Here is an 11,740-nt window from a genome sequence, read left to right on the forward strand (position 1 = left end):
AAAGCGCCGCCGAAGCAGCATGAGCAGGCTTCTATTGCTACGCAACAATAGAGCAGGCGCGCCGCCCACAAAATGTTTGAATGATCGGGTAAAGAGCGAGCTTCTTATATGGGATCCGACGCATCCAGCAGAGCGAAGCAGCGTTCCATTCTTTTCGGCGGCATCCTTCCGCATTGGCGGCGAGTGGAGTGCCACAATCCCATTCATCATTTTTGATCTACATAACCCAAAGCCCATAGCACTGGCGACATCTCCGGCATAAATGCAAGGAGGATGTATAGCTGATATAGGATCTTGTGGAACTGGATTTGATTCTGCAAGCGGTTCGGTACGAACGAAGAAATTTCGAACAAAAGGATCGGAACTCGCTGATAGGAAAGGAGAGAAAAACAAAGCAATGCCAAGAGCTCCGTCAATCTGCTGTTCATCGATAGACGAAGCTCTCTCTTTTTCATCTCGTGCCAGATGTAACAAAAGATTAGTCCTTTTTCCTTCTCGCGAACCACGGGAGCGCCCAGCGCCCAGAAGAGCAAAGCTCATTTTCAAAACAGGGTCAAGCGGCGCATTAAAAAGGGCTGGCCCGTTAAAAGGACGCTTACTTTGCGAACGAAGTTCAGAATCAACAAGGGTTCTCCGAACGAAGGGAGTGTACAACTGGGGCGCAGCCCGACTTTTTTGTTGGAGAGATAGAATGGAGTTCTTCACAAAGTTCGAGACAAAGGAAAAAATAAAAGTTTCTCTATAGCCTCTTCGTTTTGAGACATTATGGCTTTGGGGTCGACCCCGGTAACAAAAAAGGAATCCATAAAAACTTGGGATCCAACACCATGATAAAATACTACCCTCATGATTAGACCATGTCCCTGAGATTTGATAAAAAAAAGGTGCATTAGCGGTTAATACGTTGTAATTAGATAAGTTATTTGGAATATGACGGAACGAAAGACCAAGGAAAGGAAGAAGAATGCACCAAAATGCAAGTGCTGCACCAAACGCTGGTGGTTGTTTCTTGTTGTAAGTGAATGCAACGAAAAGACCCGGAAATAACGAATAATGAGAAAATTCATTTATAGACATTTCGTGCTCATTTCCAAATTTATGCTTAGTTATTCCCATCATCCGGTAACCACAGGATGATCCCAATCTCCTTTTAGTAATAGATCTTTTTGATATGTCTCAGTCTCAGCGGCAAGGAAGAGAAAATGCATCGAGTCGTTTATCAAGAAAGTGGACGAGCATGGCGGTCCCTATATCTCTGAGGGGTGTACCACTTTTTTTTTCAAGTCAGCTTAAGAGGTTCAAAAGAGAAAGTCACTCTCCTTATTCTTGGCTAGTGGAATGGAAGCAAGACTCTTTCCTATCCACTTTGCCGAGGGGAGAGAACTAAAAGATAACTCAAGCTAGACAGAAAGGTGCAAAAGTCCACAGTTTCTTAAGGATCCTGTAAGCAAGTAGGTTAAGATTGTCATTTAGCTTCAATTTCTTCAGTCTCACAAGCGGGTCCGCATGCAACAAAAGAAATTGTATTTTCCTACTACTCCGACCTTGCCCTGAAAGGATAAGGAAATTGGATAAGAGCGAGAGCTAGACTGACTGTTGGTCCAATGCTAGTGGAGGATTCAGACTGAGGACCCCCTGTGGCGGCTACTCATAAGAAGATGAAGGATTGAAAGAGGACTGATCACCCCTCTGATTTGTGATCTTTTAATAGAAAGAAAAAGCCTTCTCTCAGACTTAAAGGTAAATGAAAGCGGGATTTTTTTTCTCTCCTCTAAGCTAGCAGCAAGTCAAGTAATCTGAGAATGCTGCCCCCAATCCGTAGCTGAGGACGAACTCAACTCATAAGCTTTTTTTGAACCAAGCACCTGTTGTAGAAATGAAAAACCACCCACTAGCAGAGGCTGGAACAACCCATAGAAGTGTAGGGGCTGCTTCAACCAGGCGTACCCGTATCCATTGATTTACCTCCTCTAGAGAGTATTGAACTTTGTGACAAATAGGTTATAGTTACACTCCTTAACTCCCTATTCGCGAGATATAAAAGCTAGCTAGTAAGAAGACTTTCCCTTCTTTTCTGGGAGGGTGAGAACTTGAAAGACTGGCAGAGAAAAGGAAGAAAAGCGGCTAATGCTATCTAAACGATTATTTCAAAGTTTACCAAGTTCGATCGTTCACGAGACAGGGGACTCTTTTAAATAAGACAGTGTATGGCTGCGAATAAGTCTATTCGGCAAGTCATAGAGAAGGACTGGATATAAGCTATTCCCCGGTTCTTCATTGGATCCTTTTAGTTTCATATTACTTTTTGGAAGCAATCTCATAATAATATGTATTAGGGACAGCATTTAGGATAGCAAAAGCTTTTTTGGAGCAAGAGGGATTACCTTCCAGATTCTTTTGTGATACCCTCTGTGTCGCCTTCTCCTGGATGGTCAGCCCAGTGTCCTGAATCCTTGAGCTCTTCCTCATGGCTTTGACTGGTGACTTACATTTCATCTTATTTGCTGCTCTCTTGGTCCTTGGATATGATGTCTTCTGCCACTCTCCTTGGTGGCTATTCTCCACCATCTCAGTCCCCTCTGAGGTCAGCTGAATCTGATCAGTGGCTGTCTCTGCCTAATCCACCAAGTGTGTACAAGACAAGATCTTTGTCTGTCACAGGTTCTCCTGCTGCTGCAAGTTGATCAGACTGGAATTTGATCCTGCGCAGATAATCTTGAGCAGTCTGGGATCCTTTCTTGATCGTTTGGATCTGAATACGCAGCTCAATTATTTGAGCATTTGTCATACAGCCAAGACTTCCGGTTTTTTTTCATCCATGCCTATAAGTATAATTATCTTTTCCAATCCGAGTGTTCCATCGGACTTACTCCATTTGCTTCTAGGGTCCATTTGCTTCTAGGGATAGATAGGGCTGGAGTCGTCAGTGCTAGAATGAAATGTGAATGAGAGCATAGATTGATTGTCTCACTGCATGTACGTATAGTAACCGGTTAATAATACTAAGGGTCCCTAATACTAATCTCGACATGAGAGGACCGTGTCCTCTCGGCCTTGATATATACTAACAAATATGGTTTTTTCACTCAGACATGAGAGGTGAGATCGATTATATGATGGAGACAGATGGAGGAGCAGAAAGTGAGAGATTGTGGCGTGAAGCACATGTAAGGTGTACAACTCTTGAGACGGATGCATCGAGGTGCCGGCCTGTGAGAACGCTCGTCATAGCGTTGCGCCATAATTTTGTGATGGGTCTTTCGTTTTAAAAATAGGAGTTTTTCGGGTCTAGTTTACCGGTCCGTCAATAAATGCGTATGAAAAGTGAAATAGTTGATGTGATGGATGTGCCCGGTATCGATCAATGAAACATCGGCTCGACGCAGGATTTCAATAGAACGAAAAACATCGTAAGTAGTAGAGGGATAGGTACTTATTCCCGGCCAGCGGTATCATTGCTGCTCCCCGCCTAATGCGGATCATTGTGCAATGCTTATGTGAAATCTCAATCCAAAAAATATTCGTTTCGTTGGAAAAACCAACGCCGACGTCAAGATCAGTCTCCTTTCCTTTCAAAAGTGAGCGAGCAGAGCTGAAAAAGATGGAGTTACCTGGAGATGAACAAATTCGATTTCATAACACAAACAGCACAAAGCGTCTCTCACGTCCATTCTTTTATTTTTAATTTTTCCCAACCTGCGTTGGATCCGCAGCTTGTGAACCGGCTTTTGGAAGGGGTGGAGGCACCTACCTTGAAAGACATGAACCTCCTTTTAAAAATGTATGGAATTGCGCCCGGAAATACAGAGGCTTTGCTTTTTGAAATCACAAAAATGGTAGAATCATACATGCAGCAGGCAGAATTGGCTTTGCCACCTGCATACGATGTTACCTGGTTTTGTAACCAGTTTCTGGGCGTGGATTCTTTCCCGTCTCTAAGGGATACTTTCGTGGATTTACATTTCAAGGGGCGCCAAAGCTTCACTTGGAACGCGGGCTTTGTTAATTTTTATAACGAAATATGGAGGGCCGAAGACTCCCCGCCGGGTAGCGTTGTAAGTGCTTCGAATCAGCTTTTTTTGGAAACCCCATTGGATCAATTTGTCATTTACCCAATAATTGATCTTCATGTGGGCAACTTTTATTTTACATTTACAATTTCAGTCTTGTATATGCTGCTCACTGTCGTTTTGGTCGTTTTTCTTTTTTTTGTTGTTACGAAAAAGGGAGGTGGAAAGTCAGTGCCAAATGCATGGCAATCCTTGGTCGAGCTTATTTATGATTTCGTGCTGAACCTGGTAAACGAACAAATAGGTGGTCTTTCCGGAAATGTGAAACAAAAGTTTTTCCCTCGCATCTCGGTCACTTTTACTTTTTCGTTATTTCGTAATCCCCAGGGTATGATACCCTTTAGCTTCACAGTGACAAGTCATTTTCTCATTACTTTGGCTCTTTCATTTTCCATTTTTATAGGCATTACGATCGTTGGATTTCAAAGACATGGGCTTCATTTTTTTAGCTTCTTATTACCTGCGGGAGTCCCACTGCCGTTAGCACCTTTCTTAGTACTCCTTGAGCTAATCTCTTATTGTTTTCGTGCATTAAGCTTAGGAATACGTTTATTTGCTAATATGATGGCCGGTCATAGTTTAGTAAAGATTTTAAGTGGGTTTGCTTGGACTATGCTATTTCTGAATAATATTTTCTATTTCATAGGAGATCTTGGTCCCTTATTTATAGTTCTAGCATTAACCGGTCTGGAATTAGGTGTAGCTATATCACAAGCTCATGTTTCTACGATCTCAATTTGTATTTACTTGAATGATGCTACAAATCTCCATCAAAATGATTCATTTCATAATTGAATAAAAACGAGGAGCCGAAGATTCTAGGGGGCTACAGCTGCGCTTTTGCAGCACTGAACATGGTTCCGGGTACTCAAGATATTGCGTTTGTGTTTGGAGAGGTGTAGATTGTAGATTCCAGCCGAGAAGACCAGGAAAAGATAAGGATAAAGAATGTCATATATCTCAGGAGCTAGATCACTTCCCGATGAACAAGTCAGAATTGCCTCAACAAAAATGGATGGAATTGGACCGAAAAAAGCCATTCAGCTTCGTTATCGATTAGGTATCAGTGGGAACATCAAGATGAATGAGTTAACTAAGTATCAGATCGACCAAATTGAACAAATGATAGCTCAAGATCATGTTGTTCATTGGGAATTGAAGAGGGGAGAACGAGCAGACATCGAACGATTAATTTCTATTTCTCGTTATCGTGGAATTCGTCATCAAGATGGATCGCCCTTACGCGGTCAACGAACTCATACTAATGCAAGGACTGCTCGCAAGCAAATTCGGAAATGAAAGAAGGCTACCGAAAGAACAAGCAACGGATTTCGCGCTCATCCCTTGCTAAAGCGCATACGTTTTCTTGCTCCTTGGTACTTGTCTGATCAATCACACTGTTCATTAGTTCACTTGATTTTTCGTTCGATGTCTTGAACCGCTTACTAATCACGTATACGTATAGTAGGCCCCCTTCGCCACTCCACGTCTGGCCCGTCTTGGTCTCGCTCACTTCGCCCGCCTATCGTATCGGCTCGGCTTCGTCCGTCAAGCGACAGCTTCTGCCTCTGACGGCTTCACTATCGCTCATGACTGGTAGTAGTTGTCTCTATGTAGTAGTCGGCCTTTGTTAAGCTTCGCCAGAAGCGACTAGTCGCTTCCCGAATGCCTCTTTCTTGTACTAATTAATGTGTATGGTCTAGTCTTTCCAATGCCTCCTTCCTTGCCGCCAACGCACGCTAGATGGAGAGTAAGCAAGCTACCTTGCTTGCATTGCATTCGTTAAACGGTAGCTTCCGCGCCCTTCCTGCCTGCTTCAATTGATGTGAATGATCGTGTCTTCGACATCAATTTCAGTCTGATTAGATATGTCATTGAAACAAATCTGTTTTGTCTCTGTTTTCTTTTCGGATGATGAGGATGAGCCAGCCGATCCTAACATAATTTTGGAGGAGCCGGACGACGAAGCCTCAAAATCAGATAAAGATGTCTCCGACGCGACCGGACTTCCACTAGATTTTTATAGGGGTCAGGAGGGAAAAGATATGCTGTTTTCTATCAGTCCCAAGCGGATACTCCCCAGCTTCCACGGTCCGCTTACCGAGGAAGAGATGCGGGAGGACCCAGGGCCAGAGCAAGTTGGGTTGGGGTATAGAGCCGTAAGCGCGGTGGGGGTGACAGAGGATGTGCTCGTACGGTTCATAGTTGGGTATGATATTCTCGTGGATTGTTGGGAACGTCCTCTATATTCGAAATATGCCTTTCTAGGAGCATTACGATCTGCAGCTCAAATGGTCCCTTATGAAGTCTCTATTGGTCTTATTCTTATTGTGCGCCTTGTGAGCACGTTTGGATCCGCGAAGGCAATCGCTCGGATCTTCCCCTAACCCAACCCGGGAACGGACCGGAGGGAACCGCAGCATGAGGAATGTCCGCGTCTCGTCGCAAGGCTCATTTTGAGTTTTGGGTCATAGGGCGGGCAGTGCAGTCCGGGGCACAAGGGTCCTGGTACTACCCAGGTGCGAAGAACCCCGGAGGCGACTGCAATGAGCAAAAATGTAACTCACCGGCCTAAACGACGAGCAAACACTCGAACGTGAGAGCAAGGGATCACCCAACGAATGGACGAGCTCCAAGGAGGGAGGAGAGAGGGAGGCAAGAACCATGCTTTCAGAGAAGTCGCGGTCCGAATCCACTCTGACAAAAGAAAATAACAGACTAAGCCGTGCCGTAAGGGGGGCATTCTCCACACGGGACGGGGCCAAGGCCTTCATGTATGGGTGACAGATCGGCCATAGGAGTACTCCGGGATATACACCAGGGCAACTAATGTCGAGCATACGATGATGCCGCCCGTTTTCATTTCGTGAAAGTCCCCGGCAGAGGAAAGGGCTGTAGGTGATGGCGCGTTCTGCTTCTTAGGGCGATGAAATCGTTCCTATGGGATCGTGCGTGGCAGCTGGTATAGATGATGATGAAAGGCGGTCCGCTTGAACCGGGACCTATTCTCATAATAGGCAGCAAGCAAAGCTAAATAGGAAAGGGGGCGACTGATGACTGCCTTTTTCGTCAGAAATCAAAAAGGGTGGAATGTGGAGCTAATATGGCTGGCTACAAGTATAGCCAAAGAAAGATGAGACGAGACGGACTGTCAGAGGACGCAGCGGGACTACCAGGGGAAAGCCCGCCCCCGCTAGCTAACATAGATATCTATTCTCGGTGCGCATATTCGAGATTTAGAATCTCTTTCCGACCAGGCCAGGCCGAATCGGGCCACCACTTGGGATGGGAATGGCTCAGCCCACATGCATCATTTGATGAAAGCACTCCAGTCCAGTCGCCTCCGATCAGTGGCTTGTCAACCACCGGACCGTAGCTCCTCACCAAATGCCCCTGCGTTGGGGCAACACAGCACATGACTAGTTCGCTCAAGGACCACACCCTCTCGAGAGCAGGATGCCGGCCGAGATGGAGCGCCAACCTAGACTTTCCTTGGGCTTGCCTTGCCCCAACATCTAAATAAAGGGCGGGCGCCGAAAAGGAAGCAGTGACGCCTTTTCGACGAAAGCTTAGCTTGGTAGGCGCAGCTTACTCACCCTACTCCCTTAGACAATGCAATGCTCTGAACACGAAAGTTTGCAGTTCAGCCCTCTTCTCCCATGCAGAGTCGCAGGCAGCGCCTCGGATAAAAGCACGGACGAACCACATGCAGGGAAACTTGCACGTGTGGTTCTGGCCGGGGACCCCGGTATACTGTACTAATATGTGTAGGTCCCTGTAATTCGAGTGAGATTGTCATGGCGCAAAAGCAGATATGGTCCGGTATTCCCTTGTTCCCCGTATTGGTTATGTTCCTTATTCCTCGTCTAGCAGAAACTAATCGAGCTCCGTCTGATCTCCCAGAAGCGGAAGCTGAATTAGTTGCAGGCTATAATGTAGAATATGCGCGGGATGCGATCCTTAATAGTTCACTGTTGGCGGAAGCCAATGTCTCGGGGACTCATTCTGACTTAAACAAGGGGTGGGTCTTTACCAACTTCCAAATCCAAGATTTAGGGAAAAAAGAGGGGCAGGGCACTCTTCATTCTTCATTCGAAACTCATGAATGTCGGGTCGGAGGTTTTTGCCTTGTTATCAAAAAGGGGAGTTGGGTAAAGCAAACTCCCTCCTTGGACGAGCACGGGGCTTAGTCAAGTAGAACCGGGTTGCGCTGCTTGATGCTCCGATCGAAAACAAATCAGTGGGGCCATGCCGGTACGACAGAATATGCGTTAGAAAGGTCAATCCCTCCCCCCTTTTTTATTTTTTTAATGAAAAACCGGGCCGAACTTCTAAAAAGCAGCCCACCCGCTTCCATAGAACAATATCGCGGCAACGTAGACCTAAGTGGATTTATTGGATCCTGGGGAACCATCACAAGTACGGCCGGCCTATAGAATGAGAATGCCGTGTCGTCCAGCGGAGCTTAGAAGAAGGTGACTCGGAGCCTAAGGAAGGTGACTCGCGCAGACAGCTGACTCCTTTTCAATAGAAAGGAATAGCCAAACCTACCCAGCTGGCTGGTCAATCTCAGTGATCTTATCGGCCGGCAAAGCGGAGACGGACGACCACGGTCCCGACCTTACCAGCACCGTAGGTTTACTAATCAATGAAGCCCCTCAACCTACTATCTTTTCTTACAAACTCAACCAAGCCTAACCAAACCCCATGCTCACGACATGTTCTTGATATTGATTGAGTTGGAGGGAGTCAGAGACTACCACGGAATCCTTCCATAGTCACCCCGGTGACCTTCGTCACCAAAGCGTCACGACAGTTTCCAAGACCCCTCATATAATCTCCAGTGGGGATCAGTCGGAGCACGTAGGAATGCCGACCACTACATAAGCCACGTCTGGCTGAGGCGAGCAGCAAGCGGGGGAGAGTATTTTGAAGTACAAGAACGTTGGGGTGGGACGCTAGTACTTAAACTAGGGTTGCTTCTTAGCGCTAATCTTGCGTTTTTCAGCAGTTAGTTGTAGCGCGCCTTCCCTCCTTCTCTCATTTCGGAAAGATTTGGCAGTATTTTCTTATGATGACCTGGTCGAGAGAGTACGAAACATCGGTGTAAAAGATTGAGTGGGATGGTTATAGTAAGGGGCGAACCAAGTGCTTGCGCGAAGAAGCGAATCAATCAGAATGGAGACAAGGAAAGGAATCGAGGCCCGGCCCGGTAGCGATGCCTCTCACGCGGATGGGAGTTACTTTTCTTTATCACCGTAAGCGTTACGAAATGGACCCGCATTCCCCTTTGCTTTTCTTTTGCAACTAAGCTTAAAAGAAACATAGTAGTCTTTCAAGCCATTAGAAAACTCATTAAGTGCTCTGTTGAGTGAATGCCTGTTGAGAAGCTTAGGTCATACATTTCCAGCTAATGCTACTTCCGCTATCTCGTAAGGAGGATACGACTCATAAACCTCCCTTGGTATTTGGGTAGGGAGAAAGATAATTAATTAGACTGAGTGAGGAATGTATACAACTACTGCTCAAAAGGCAATAAGAAGCACGCACTCCTACTAGACATGGAAGGAGTAAACCTAAAATATGCTTTCTTCCCTTATGTTGAATCGACTTCCTTGTCTCTTTCTAGAAAGTCAGCAGCTGGCCCAAGGTGACCTACTGGGAAATGAAAAAACAATTGGTTCAATCGAGTACTTATAAGCCGAACGGAGTTCTCTCTCATATTGTTATGTTTACCTGGAATGCCATAAGCCTGCTCTCAAGGAACAACTCGAATCACTGCTGACGCGGGACTTGCTTTCGCACGGGGAGTTGGATAAATTACCCTCTTGTGGGTATGGCGATAGATAGCAATAGCAACGGATTGATTATGATTATGATTAAGTAGACTGACTGTTGGATGAGCTCCAAAAGGTGGTGAGCCTGATGAGTCAACCAAAGGGAGTGGGCCCTTTAAACCCCTAGGGCGTAAGCATTTCTGCCTATCCAAAATAAGAGGTCAAGTCAATCTTGAATGCGGTTAGTACCTATTAGTATTAGATACAGAATCCTATTTGCTTTGAGTGCCCCTATCCTCTATTCTCTCTATCTATAGATGGAGAAAGACATGCTCGATATGAATTGGGACAAAGAAGAAAGTCAAAAGCAGGAGGTAGGTCCGTGGTTTCAAGTTGAGTAGTGAGTGGTTCCTTGAGGGGAGTCGGCAGAAACCTTTACTCATTTGATTTCCTCCCAAAAGAAGGAGGGGTTTTCCTGTGGTAGGCGCCAAGAAAGATACCATGAAATTAGGCACCAGGTACTATCCATCACACTTAGAGTTGGTATTTATTGTTTGATTCGAATCCCTGCTTACCAAACAGTTGTCATAACAGATTTGAATGACGATATCCAATTATGAAATGGCTAGAGGAGGCACAGAGATAAGACAGAACTGATGGTAAGGTAAATCAAAGGTTTTCATTTACCTTATCATCGTCGTAACTTTCTTATCTATTTGTGTATGCTATTAGAAAGGGAAATTCGATACAACCAACGCGCAAAACCTTCCGTCTTTCCTATGAAAACAACTTCCGCCTGGATAGAATAGTTAGCCAACATGAATTCCTGCTTATTGTCCTTCCTACCCATAAGTGAGAGCAAGGCCGAAGTAGAGCATAGAGCTTAGAAGTAGGATCTGGTAATTGGTTCTGCTCAGCAGATGCAAAAAAAGAGGTGTTTTTGGGGTGAGTCCCTGCCAAGCGGCTTTTGATGACGGCGTCGTCAACGTACACTTCTGCATTACGACCCAACTGAGACCTGAGGATGAGGCTCATTAGGCGCTTAAATGTGGCGCCGGCATTTATCAAACCGAAGGGCATCCGCTTGTAGCAGAAGGAAGGGGCGATAAAACTAGTTTTTTCTTTGTCTTCCTCAGCCATATAGACTTGCTGATACCCAGAGTAGGCGTCGAGGAAGCTCAACATCTCGCACCCTGCGGTGGAGTCGACCAGTTTAGTCCTTGTACTTCGGTGGAACCAAATTCCAGTATATGGATTGCAAACCTTTTCTGCTTTGGGTCTTAAGTGAATGAAAGGGTGGGTTAAAAAACCATGGCCAGCCCCCCTCAAGAAATCTCGCCCGTAGGTTACTGATGGGATGCTAGCTGCCGGTATACAGGAAAAACGTGGTGCAGAGCACGAACAAGATGTGCTAACACATATCCCTTATATTTATTGGTTCTACAGAAGATGTATGATAAAGAGCTGGCATTAAGTCATGCAACGCGCTCAGGCTTTATAAGAGGAAAGACTCTCGCCAGTATAGATTGAACGTACGGCGCTTGCTTACAAGACTGCTACTGAAAAAGGCTACCTCTTCAAACTGCTGAATGCCCTATTCCATCTATCTTTCCCTGAAAAAGCGTATACTTTTGTTCTATAAGCAAATAAAGCATACTTCTTTTGCGGATCAAGCAGTCTTCTACCTTGGTGGGTAGCGGAGAATCAAATCAATATCGGAGTATTGCTCTAGCTGCTGCTGAATTAACCTGGATTCAATCGTGACTCTCTGAACTAGGCTGTACTTCGTCTTCCCCTCTGGACCTCGGAAATGGAAAAAAGTTACCGGTGCGTAATTGAAGATTCGGTGAAAACTAGTCGACCTTTCATCACAAATTGAAGCAGAGGCTGTTA

General features: G+C 45.5%; 1 pseudogene; it reads left to right on the top strand.

Moving 5' to 3' along the window:
* The first annotated feature begins 262 nt into the window (after positions 1-262).
* Positions 263-955, top strand: LOC125553663 (uncharacterized; annotated as a pseudogene).
* The last annotated feature ends 10,785 nt before the right edge of the window (positions 956-11,740 follow it).

This window comes from Triticum urartu, chromosome 1A (genome assembly GCF_056163025.1).
Source record: "Triticum urartu cultivar PI428250 chromosome 1A, HENAU_Tu73, whole genome shotgun sequence".
NCBI classification, from domain to species: Eukaryota; Viridiplantae; Streptophyta; class Magnoliopsida; order Poales; family Poaceae; genus Triticum; species Triticum urartu.